Raw genomic sequence first — 10788 nt, 5'->3', positions numbered from 1 at the left:
ATAAATACTGTGGCAAATTGCCGGTACTGTTATGCTGGGTCTCGCGCTTTCTCTTCTTTGGGGAAGGTTCAGGGCGCCATTGCTTGCCTCCTAATTGATATTTTAATTACCCCACTAGTGTCCTTGAGGAGGGGAGTGGAGAGGGAGGGACCTGGGCCCGCCCTCTTCTCCAGGTCCCAGCCCAGGGGCCCTGAGAATAGTGGTGAACCACTTGAACTGATGGTTCCTTCCCCTGGGCTACTTCCCGCTCCTACCCTTCAGCTTGTGGGGGCTTCCTGCCCTCCCTCTGTACAAGCCCGGTACCCCTTACCTAGGGTCTTGGACTTCTTAACCCACTGCAGCACTTCTCCAAACTTTCCTTTGCTTCCCTTCAAACTGTTCTCTGCTCCAATACCAATCCCCTCTGCTCCAACTCCTTCCCTGTCTGATTGGAGCAAGGGTCTTTATCAGGTGACTGACTGCAGATGCTCTAATTGGCTTCAGGTGCTCTAGTTAATCTATAGCAAACTTTCTTCCCTCTACAGGGAATAAGGCTCCCTTCTAACCCTCTCCTGCTGCCCTCTGGCCACGCTGTATCGCACTGTGTACTGAGAACTCCAAGGCTTTTCCATGCCATGTGCTGTGAAACTTGTGTTTGGGACACAGGAATTAGAAGCCACATGGCAAAAGGAATATAAAGGGCAGCTGCATCATCTCCATTTTGTCTTCAATTCCTCTTCCTACCTCTGGAGCAACTTCTCTACAAACTGAAGGCTTGAACAAAGGACTGAATACTGTGGATGTGTACCAGAGAGCCTTTCAAGCCAGAAACTCACCAATACTGCTAAGAACCAGATGTATAGATTTCTGAATGTGTCTGACTGCTTTCCCATTTAACAACTCCCTATTTCTTTCTTTCTTTTATAATAAACCTTTAGTTTAGATGCTTTCTTGCTTATAAACCTTTAGTTTAGATGCCAATGATTGGCTGGCATCGTAGTATTTTGAGTAAGATCCAAACCTATACTGACCTGGTAAGGTGGCTGACTCTGGGGTCAGAAGAACACTTTGTTTATGTGAGCAGGGTTTTTAAATAACCTCTCACTGTGCTGGACCTAGGCGCTGATTGGGAGTCAGAGAACTGGGATGCAATAAAGGGGGCCATGTGATTTCTTTTTTCAGTTTCTCTTAACCAGTGTGGGGGATCAGAAGCACAGTTGGTGACTGGTTGGTGAGTTTAACTTCTGTGTTAACCACCAGTTTGGGGAGCCTCTGCTCTCCCTTTTTCAGCCTGCCCTGGTCTTGGCATTTTCAGTGAGGACTAGCCCAGGCACACCGGGTCACACTAAGTATTAAAGTTAAATTAATAGAATGTTTTTTATGAGAAAGTTTTATGAAATCAACGGAACTCCTTTGTTTTCTTTCATCTGAGCAGGGTTGCCATTTTCCAAACCTGATGTGATCTCCCAGCTGGAACAAGGGAAAGAGCCATGGGTCTCAGACCTGCAGGGTTCAGAGGGAAAACAGACCCTGAGATCTTCCTGCAGAGGTGAGGAAACATTAAACCAACTGTGAGTGTGAAAGTGCCTGAAGGAAACATCTGGGATGCCCTACGAAGCCTTTGAGAGGTCTCTCAGTTAATTATAGTTGCCAGCGGGGGTCATATCCTCAGGGTAACTATAGCTCATGGCTTCCCGTAGATTCTAGCAGACACCAGGCAGTAGCTTCCTCCCTTCCCCCTGAGAATTTGGATGGGATTTGAAAGCCAAATTGATCCCCCTCCTCTCTCCTGTTTTGGGGAAGAGTATGGGGGAGTTCAGTTTGTGATTTTTATTTGACCTCCCTCCAGCACTTAGTTTGTTTTGGCTTTTCACTTTTCCTCCCTGTTTGATGTTTCTGTCTTTTTCACCCCAGGTGATGCAATGGCATGTGAGAAAGAGGAGCAGAATTCTCAGCAGAAAAATGTTCAGCAAGTGGATAAACACAGAGCATTATTGCAAAGATCAAAAAGCAATGTGTCCAGGAGTCATGAGGAGGAAAAATCCTGTGAGATTCAGCACAGACCAGAAAGAGAACAAGGAAACCAGCCGGGGGTGAAAATGGGTAAACGTATTTCCTCTCAGGGAACTCAGAAGGACCTCAAGAAAACCACCACAAAGCAGGAGATCATCATTGGAAAGAGAAAAAATACATGCACAGAGTGTGGAAAAAACGTATGTGACTACTCAGCCCTTCTTAATCATCAGAGAATCCACACAGGCGACTGGCCCTATGAATGCAGTGAGTGTGGGAAAAGCTTCACTCAAATATCAACCCTTTCTGTTCATCAGAGAATCCACACAGGGGACAGGCCCTACGAATGCCGTGAGTGTGGGAAAACCTTCAATCGCAGCTTGCACCTTTCTGCTCATCAGAGAATCCACACGGGGGAGAGGCCCTACGAATGCAGTGAGTGTGGGAAAAGCTTCAATCACAGATCAGCCCTTTCTAAACATCAGAGAATCCACACAGGGGAAAGGCCCTATGAATGCCATGAGTGTGGGAAAAGCTTCACTCAAAGATCAAACCTTTCTAAACATCAGAGAGTCCACACAGGGGAAAGGCCCTATGAATGCCATGAGTGTGGGAAAAGCTTCACTCAAAGATCAGACCTTTCTAAACATCAGAGAGTCCACACAGGGGAAAGGCCCTATGAATGCCGTGAGTGTGGGAAAACTTTCAATCGCAGATCAGCCCTTTTTACCCATCAGAGAATCCACACAGGGGAGAGGCCCTACGAATGCAATGAGTGTGGGAAAAGCTTCACTCAAAGATCAACCCTTTCTAAACATCAGAGAATCCACACGGGGGAAAGGCCCTATGAATGCACTGAGTGTGGGATAAGCTTCACTCAAAGATCAACCCTTTCTCAACATCAGAGAGTCCACACAGGGGAAAGGCCCTATGAATGCCGTGAGTGTGGGAAAAGCTTCAATCGCAGCTCAGCCCTTTCTAAACATCAGAGAATCCACACGGGGGAAAGGCCCTATGAATGCCGTGAGTGTGGGAAAAACTTCACTAGCAGCTCAGATTTTTCTAAACATCAGAGAATCCACACAGGGGCGAGGCCCTACGAATGCAATGAGTGTGGGAAAAGCTTCACTCAAAGATGAGACCTTTCTAAACATCAGAGAATCCACACGGGGGAAAGGCCCTACGAATGCCGTGAGTGTGGGAAAACCTTCTCTTGGCACTCAGCCCATGTTAGCGATCAGAGAATCTGCAAGGGCAGTGAACACCATAAAAACCTCTAGGGCTATCAGTTTTTTTTCTTTAATACTTTTCCTGATTCCCAAATGGTAACTTTTTAAATCTGTTTGAACTGTTTGCAGCACCATTATCCCTCAGCTTGGACAGATGAGTGGCCCATTTATGCCTTTTGTAGTTTGCCTTCTTTTGAGGTGGGCCCATTTGTCCTTTCTATCAACTCAATTATCCCACAAGTAACTGGAGTGTGCCCTTGCTATGAGGAACCAGGGAGCGTCACATTTATACCATTCCTCCTATTGCAAAGTGATTGTTAGAGTCGCCAGTGATACAGATTGTATCCTTGCCAGTTGTTCTCACGTTGCTCTGGGTTGTGCTGAAGAGCAGTTACATTGGGAATTTTTCATATTATAGTTAAATAAAGAGGAGCAGGGGAAAAAAGTGTCATTTCAGCCTCTGTGACACTGGAAGGAGATGGGGTGGTTCAGAGATTCCCTCCTTCCCCATCACTCCAGAACTGTTACATTTTGGCTTCTCTGTGCAGAGTTTATTTTCATCACATTCTATCCCTCCACTTCTCAAAATGGCATATGAGGAAGAGTTCTCAGCTGTCTGTGCTTGGAGGTGATGCTTTGATTTCTTTCCTCCTATATCAGAGTCGCTATGACTAGAGATGAAAGTGTCCAAGACCTGGAAGGGGAATTTAAATGGATCCCAAACATAGTGTGATTATTTGGCGTTTAAATTCCAGGTTTCATCTATTGGTAAAGCCACTTCTGGCAAGAGGACTATTTTGTCCCCCATTATGGGATGCTGGGATACTTACAATTTTGTAAATAACATAACTGACTATTGAGAGAGTGCTGAGTGAAGCTGCTTTGAATGGATCAGAGGAGAAAGTGATGGGAGAATCTCTTGTCCTGATTCTAAATAATCAGATGTAACCTGCTCTGGAATTTCTCTTGATACTTTCATTGTCATGTATTCTGTCTCTCTGTGATGTGGGTTTCTCTCTTTCCTGAAGGCTGTTTGCTCACCCAATTGGATATTAGTTCAGTTCGATAGGACGTAGCTCAGATTTCTTGGAGAATTTAAGACAAATGACCATTTCCTAAAGTCCTCATTTGTCACGTCAGCTTTGCTTTTTCCCCACCCCTCCATGGTGACACGGAGAAAGTTCAAGTGCAGTTCTGTCAACAGTGGAGAACTCTCCAATTTACTGCACATGCTAACAAAGAAACAGCAGTGATTTAAAATCTCCATTCGGAAATGGTGAACAACAGCAGAACCCCAACTAACTGAGGGAAGTGCATACGATCACAGTGGAGTTCAATTATTTAAGTCAGTATTTTCTCAGATGATTTGGGGAGAGAATTCCACATTAAGTGATTTTTAACTTGGCAAAATGCCCACGTATTTGGTTCCCAAAGCATTTTTGTAACCCATGCCCCACAGAAGATCTTTCCTATTCGGAATGCTCCCCTTCATGATGCAGATGTTGAGGAAAGAGAAGTGGTATTTTTGTTCAATTTATCCTTAATAGATGCTGAAAATGTGTATAAAATGAAATCAATGTTGGAAATCTAATAGCAGCAGAAAAATAGCTCTTTTTAAATAGAAATTCTAGCTCTGGTAACGAAGATTCTGATCCAGGCCTGTATCCACTCCCTTGCCTGGCCCTGTGTCACCAAATTAAAGAAAAGCTGGGCATGTTTCCGGAAACCATTGCTTACGAAACTGCTGAACTTTTGAGTGGTTTTGTAAAGGATTCTACTTCTGAGAAGTGTAAATTCACCCTAAAAAGGGCAAGGAAACGAAGGGCATCAGGAATGTATGTTTTTTTCGGATGAGGCAAGAAAAGGGAGCAGCATTGTCCCCCTTGGGTAGCCCCTGTTCAATTCCAGGTCAGAAAGCAAAACTCTCCTGCAAGAATATCCAAAAAATATTGGGTTTCACTTCTCGTCATAAGTACAGTTGTGGGCAATTAAATGATGACCCTAAAATTTCATAAAAGCAAAGAACGCTGAACAAAAAAGTGTGGGAAATACGGATGTATCTGAGAAAATGGCTTGGAATGAAGGAAGACAAAAATTGATCGGTCGAGAGAAAAGGCCCTGTTTCCCCCGAGTTTGGAACTTCTCTCACAACTACTGGAAAAGAAAAGCTAAACAAATGGTGTCCGATTGTTGTAAAGGAGATTGAAGTGAGGCCATTTTCTCCAGATAAAAGAAAATGGTCATGTCAGGAGTGGGATTTGAAACCACGTCTCTATGCAGAAACCAGAACACCCAAGAGAGAGGAAAAGAGAGTCTTAAAACTGGCACTTTGGACCAGTCCCCAATACTAACACTACAAAGAATGTGACTTATCAACCCTAGTTTTCATTAATATTTGAAGACACTCTTTAGGGAGGCCAAGATGGCACATTTCTTTCAACTCCTAGAGACCTTCTCCAGCACAGCTGATTTTTAGGCACGCTCACCTGGACCTAAAGTTACACGTTTCCTGGAGTTCCATGAGTTCTGCAGTGTTGGAATCTCCCTGCTCACGTTTTAAGCAAACAAAAGATGGGTGCTGGCATTCTGAGACCCTCAAAATCCTGCCCTGGGGGCCAGACAGTTAAGCAACCAGCATCCACAACCTCTACCATCATAGCATCCTGTCTGGCAACAACTCACTTATCAATAGCTGGGGTCTGAAATCCTCATTTCTTTGTTGTTCTATCACTGTAGTCTCCACTTTCCTATTGCTTGTCTGTATAATCTCTGTCTGGTTCTGTGATTGTTTCTGTCTGCTGTATAATTAATTTGTTGGGTGTAAAGCAATTAAGGTGGTGGGGTATAACTGGTTAGATAATCATGTTACAATATGTTAGGATTGGTTAGTTACATTTCAGTAAAATGATTGGTTAAGGTATAGCGAAGCAGAACTCCAGTTTTACTATATAGTTTGCAGTCAATCAGGAAGTAAGGGGGGGAATGGGAATGGGGGTAGGGGAATTGGAGTTATGTTTTGCTAAGGGGGGAATAGAAAGAGGGACACAGACAAGCCTCTGTGGTGTCAGAGCTGGGAAGGGCGATACCGAGGAAGGAAATTGGCATCATTGCTTGCTGGAAGTTTACCCCAATAAACATTGAATTGTTTGCACTTCTTGAACTGCGGGTATTGCTGCTCTCAGGTCATGCGAGAAGGACCAGTGAATGGGAGCGTGATGGGATAACCCCTCTAAGAAGTATGTCTTTCGGGGTGTGCCAAACCCTGGAATCAGTATAATTAAGCTGCCCTAAGTCATGGTTAGATAGTGTGAAATGAAAGAAAAGATTGTTCTGTCAATGTAGCTATTACAGGGATGGAAAACCCCTCCACTCACTGTAGCAACTGTCTACTCCACAGTGCTGTAGCAGTGTCACAGCAGCATTTAAGTGTAGACAGCCTCAGAGTGAGACCAGGTCTAGCTCTGTGGATGCTCAGGCACTACAAGAAGAGCAGTGACAATACACTGATGCTTCCGTAGTTGGCAGGATTCAAACTTGCCTGGGGAGACCCCAATGGATTTCTAGTCCATCGCCTTAACCACTCCACCACAACTACTTGGTGTATAGGTGCTTCACTACACAATGATTCTGTTCTCACTGAATTGTCACTTCACATTGCTCAGACCAGCTCCCCCAGCACACTCCTGGCTGTGCATTAGTGTAGGTGTGTCCATGGCTGAACAACAAGGGTTCGTGCCCATTTCCCTTCTGGCTGGAGCATGATTAGAGTGTATTTGTGGTTAATGACATTGCTATAGATTGTTGTTCATTCCCCACACTGACAATTCAGACCGTCCCGTTCCTATTCGAATCTCCACCAGATCATGCCAATAGCCGGAGTCAGGATTTCTGTGGGGCGCTGAAATGTTTCAGGGGGTTGGTGCATGAACTCAGCCTTGCATCCATCCCAGATGTTTCATGGACTAACAACAGCAGCATAAAGAAAGAGCTGAGCCAATATCTCACTGTCAGAGGTGAAGGTGGCCTCGTCCCGTCTGCATGACCATTGCCATTGCAGGAGAGAAGGTGTCAATGGAATCGAATGCCCTGGCTCAGACAAGAGACACAGGGAGGTTTTGCTGTTCATGGATCTGTGCAAAGGAAATTGTGTCTCTGTGTGAAATTGAGGAGGGAAATGAAACGTCCCCATGGTGGCCCAATGCCCTAAGGAATGTGGGCAATGGACTCCGGCTGGGAAATGATTTCACAGGATCAATGTATTGCCCTGATTAAAAGCTATGGCTAAAAGGCAGCCACTGTTGTTAGTACCTGAACCTGTGTAGGGACGCCCGAGTGGGTATCAAATCCATTGCCTTAACCAGGGATAGTCGATTATTTTATCAAGATTCAAATTTCTTGGTCAAGGCATAGTCAATGTATAGACGCCAGAGAAAATAATACACTGATGATAATAAGAATATAGAAATATTTTGCAGTCACTATGGGTGTAACTATGATAATTGTTTTGTGTTTCACTCTTTATATATGGCACCACCTTCCTTCCCTTTAGACTTCTAGTTTACCAAGGGTAAAACTAAACATCTCTTCAGATAGCAGGGAGTGTTTGTGTTCATTCCTGCTAGCTACACAGGGATTTGATGTAGCTGCTTTCAATCCTCTGGCTCTGCCGGGATAAGTAACATTTCAGGCTGTCACTGAACTGAAGGAGGGAGATCATTTTTTGACAGGTTACGCCTCCTCTTAAAGGTGTTTGGCAGCCTTGGTTCCCAGGTCTCGGCTGAGGGAAGAAAGTTTCTGTGCAAAATACCAAAACTTTTAACAGAGCGGAGGGAAAGGCAACGGCCACCTGATGAGGCCAATATGTACCACAACATGATTCTTTTATGTGGGATGACTCTGAACACTGACTGATCTGCACTCTCTTGTGTTTGAAGAGATGTTTAGTTTGGCACTTGGGAACCTATAAGGCTGAAGCAATGTTATGGATAGTGACACTGCGACTGAAGGGTGATTTAAGGTTGTAAAAATTGTTAAAAACACTGAGCTTAAACTTGAACTGCCTGTTATTAAAGGCTGGTTTCCCCACGTCGGTTCCATAAGCTCTGCTAGAAAGGCCCTGGGTTCTCTCCTGCCTCGGTGGGAACTAGAGGGAATCGGCCCCTGCTGCCCTTAGCTCCAGGCTGATTTTTCTGGGGAGGGGGCGTGGAATTGATTTGTTTGCTGTTGAGAAGGGAGCCAGGCCAGTTCTCAGGGAACGAGAACTCCCAGCATCTGCCCAGCCCAGGCTACTGCCCTGTCCCAGCCTCTGTTCCCCTGGGGGCCCTGCATGTTTGACTCTAGAGCAGGCCGGGAGCAGCAGCTGAGGCAGAGGACACCTGGGCTGGGCAGATAGGAGGGAGGTTAGGAAGTGGAAATGGTAAAACCACAGTGAATATTACCTTGGAAGGTTAGGAAGTGGAAATGTAATGCCACCACATTACAAGATATACATATTAATCTTACCACTGCTGCAGGCAATCATGTCATTTACTGGCCTGCAGATAGAATGTTGCAAGTAGCTCTTAGATTTCAGGTATATTTTAATTGGACTAGAGTAGTGCCTGATCGGTTTCAGAATTTGCTTTCATTGTTACCAGAGGTTCACAGAATCTCTGCATTGCAAGGGCAAATTCACATGCTTCAGAATATATATCGTGCTGAAAAGAATGCCTTTCATACAGCTTATAGAGTGTCTACTTTATGTACTAAGTATGATGTATTGTGCTTTGTAACCGAAACTGTACGACAACCCCATTATTTTATTTCTATGGGAATGTTATTGTTTGTAGTGTTGTTAGTTGGTTTAGGATTATGTTGTTGTTGTTGTAAATGACATAATGATGGTAATAATACTTTTCATGTTCATGCTAATCATGCGTTGTCATTACATCCCATGAAAACCCCTAAGGTTGACATATCTGCTGTAGAATCTGAAATCCACGGTTTAATGCAAATTGAGATTTGAAATATTTGTTGTACTAGAAGTACAAAAGGGGGGAGTGTGGAAGCCAATTAATAATTAACAAGGATTTGAAGGGATCTTAAATGTATGTTAGTTAAGTTAGCATGAGTTGGCTAGCTGTGACCCTAATGATGTGAGATTTGTAGAAGCAAGATAATGTAAGACAGAGTGAACTGTGTGAAAGTTATTACGACCTTGCAATGTGCAGTCTTGCTTTCTCCAGCTTTATCGACAAGTGAGCTTATACCAGGTAATTAGAACCAGCCTTCTGCCCACTTGTCATTATACCATGTTGTAAGCCAAAGCAGCGGCCCTTTCCGCACCTCAGGCTGAACATTCTTGTGTGCTGATAGAGCAGCCTTCACTGGCCTCCCTTGAGGATCTGGCAAAGATCCAGGAGGCAGCATCGAGAACCGAGAAACACTCTTGGAGTGCTGCTGCATGCATTTTACATTCTGATCATCTTTGGCGTGTCCCGGATGGTCGCCTGGTGGCACCGAAGATGTTACTGCCCTATCTTGCTCGCATATACCATGGAATGGCACACATGAGCAAAGGGGGGATGGTTGCTGCAGTTACCCGAGATTGGTTTGCACCCAGTTTCCCTTCTGTAGCACATTCCTACTGTCAACACTGTGTGATTTGTCAACAGCACAACATTGGTAAAGCTGTTAAAGCTAGGCAGGCAGCCCACCCTCCTCCTTGGGGACCTTTTGTAAATATTCAGATTGATTTTATTCAAATGTCTAAATGTTGTGGTTATGAATATGTATTAGTTTTAGTTGATGTATTTACCAATTGGGTTGAAGCTTTTCCCTGCAGGAAAGCAGATGCCAGGACTGCTGTGAAACTTCTGCTTAAGGATTTTGTACCACGATTTGGCATCCCTGTGAATATCAACAGTGATCGTGGAACTCACTTTACTGGACAGATTGTAAAGGAGTTATGTGCAGCTTTGCAGATCCAACACAACCTTCACTGCCCTCATCACCCACAATCTGCTGGGACAGTGGAACGCCAGAACGGGATTTTAAAAAATAAACTGGCCAAGATTTGTGCTGAAACAAACTTAAAGTGGCCAGATGCCCTTCCTTTGGCACTGATGAGTATGAGAGCCATTCCCAATCGAAAGACTGGACTCAGTCCTCATGAGATTTTGACAGGACGCCCAATGCGACTACCAACTGCACCCCCATTGACCCTAGCTCAGATGGACATTCATTTGATGGATGACATAATGCTTAAATATTGTCAGGCACTAATGAAATGTGTTAAGTCTTTTTATACACAGGTGAAGGAAGCCTTACCGAAGGATCCTGTACAACCTTGCCACTCATTGGAACCAGGAGACTGGGTCTACATAAAGGTCCATCAACGAAAGACTGCCTTGGCTCCACGCTGGAAAGGCCCTTTCCAAATCCTGTTGACTACCAACACTGCTGTGAAGTGTCAAGGACTACCTGCCTGGACCCATGCATCACACTGCAAAAAGACCCCTCCACCTCAGGAGGACACTCCTACTGATGATCAACGTACTCCTTCTTCTAGCCCTGCTGTACCTGCAGG

This window comes from Mauremys mutica, unplaced genomic scaffold (assembly GCF_020497125.1).
Source record: "Mauremys mutica isolate MM-2020 ecotype Southern unplaced genomic scaffold, ASM2049712v1 Super-Scaffold_100033, whole genome shotgun sequence".
Lineage (NCBI taxonomy): Eukaryota > Metazoa > Chordata > Testudines > Geoemydidae > Mauremys > Mauremys mutica.
Note: the sequence above shows the minus strand (reverse complement) of the source record.